This window comes from Chrysochloris asiatica, unplaced genomic scaffold, assembly GCF_000296735.1.
Source record: "Chrysochloris asiatica unplaced genomic scaffold, ChrAsi1.0 scaffold00417, whole genome shotgun sequence".
NCBI classification, from domain to species: domain Eukaryota; kingdom Metazoa; phylum Chordata; class Mammalia; order Afrosoricida; family Chrysochloridae; genus Chrysochloris; species Chrysochloris asiatica.
This window is the reverse complement of record NW_006408935.1, coordinates 1,482,102-1,483,990: the sequence shown is the minus strand read 5'-3', so window position 1 is coordinate 1,483,990 and position 1,889 is coordinate 1,482,102. Positions and strand designations below refer to the sequence as shown.

General features: G+C 51.0%; 1 pseudogene; it reads right to left on the bottom strand.

Annotated features, from left to right (window-relative positions):
• Positions 1 to 385: 385 nt before the first annotated feature.
• Positions 386 to 1,889, bottom strand: part of LOC102814190 — a 7,327-nt pseudogene continuing 5,823 nt past the window's right edge.

Below are 1,889 nucleotides of genomic sequence, written 5' to 3'. Positions count from 1 at the left end.
TAGGTTCGCTATGAGTTGGAACCCACTCCACGGCACATAGCAACAACAACAACAATGACAACTTTTTTTTTTTCAGGACCTCTATTTTATTCCTTATGTCCACCCTTAGTTCAGTCCTTCTCCTGCTCTTACACCTCCCATGACTTCTTATCACCTATAGGTTAATTCCATCCCTTGGCTCTGGAAGGACCTTAGAATAGCATGGGTGGTCTTGGTCTCAGAGACACTAGTTCCACTCAACAACTCCCATCCTCCGGTTCCATGGTCCCCACTTGTCCCTGCTGGCCCTAGGAGAAGCTTACACAGAGATGACAGCAGAGTTTTATTCCGGATGGTTTTCAGGCACACAGTTCATTGTAGGCTGGCACCCAGTGGCCCCACCCACAGCCACAGCCACAGCCTGCCCTCAGCCCCTCAGTGCTCAGGATCAGCTCAAGTTTCCTCTGAGGCTCCAACTGCTCAGGCAGCACTCGAAAGTGCAGCAACATGGGTGCCAGGACCACCTTCCTCTTGGCCATAGCGAACGTCTGCCCGATGAAGTTCCTGTGCGCAAATGAGGAAGATAACCGATAGACCCAAGATGCCCATCTGGGACTCGTCGTGTCTGGAATACTGCTCAGGACTCCTGTTGTTAAGTACCTTGGAGTCGGTTCCGACTCATAGTGACCCTGCGCAGGGTTTCTGAGGCAGTAAGTCTTTACGGGAGCAGAAATCCTCAGCTTTCTTCCGCGGAACAGCTGGTAGTTTTGAACTGCTGACCTTGAGGTTAGCAGCCCGATTCCCTACCACCATCTTAATCAACCTGAAGAATAAAGAGGGGTTTCTGATGGAGTCATAACCCTATGGAGGTATACCATGTCCCTTAAGGCTTGGTCTAGTCAGATGGAGAAGTGGCTCTGAATACCAGAGAACCCCTCTTTTCTCCCAGATCCACTTCCAAGCATTCAGGGGAGGGAAGAGAAAGGGGTTGGGACTCAGACCACCTGAAATTCCACCCCCTGCTACAATCAAGCCTAGAGGAAATCCCCAACCCACATCCACACCCCTCACTTCATCTCCCTTCAGGTCTCAACTGAGCCCAGCAGAAAAGGGAATAAAAGCCAGAGGCGACATCTGGCTGTTTTCTAAGTCGAAGCAGAAGGGGTCATAGACCTAGGGGTGGGAAACAGAGCTGCTGGGTGGGGTCTCTCAGGATCTCTGGACCCCACTGCCTCCTGAAGCTCCTGCAGTCGTTAAGGGTGGGTGGATGAGGACCGCACCTCAGGGCTTGGCCACACGGAGGGGTTGTGATGGATCCCAAAGATGCTGATGATGCAGATGATGCCTGTGGGAGGAGGGAGCGGTCAGGACGAGGTCACTGATGCCTAGTGGGTATCCCCGCTTCTCTCCCTCCCACCTTCCTGCACTTGCTCTTGCCATTGTGGGCACCTTTGGGGATGACCTGGCCATCTGGAAGCTCTGTATCCTGGGTACAGCATCAGGAGATGACAGTGACTGGAGGGTGTGTCCACAGACTCTCCTTGATGCACATGGTCAGGAAGGGCAGCTGGACCAGGTCGTCCTTAAGGTACCCCCCCAACCACCATTTAACATGGGACCAAAGACCTCCCCAACCACCTGCCACACAATGGCACTTTTATACCACCTCTTATTGATTTTTTCAATTGTCTTCTTTTTGTGTGGCTATTTACATTTTTGAGTCCTGGTGTGGTGCTGTGTGTTAATGCAGTGGACTGCAACATTGATTTAAACCATAAGGTTGTTGGGTCAAGCTCACAAACTGCTCTTAGGAAACTCTATACAGAATCACTATGAGTCAGAACTGACTCGATGGCACTTAGCAACTCTACATTTTACGTGTTAAGTTTCTTTGAGGTTGCCTTATAGTC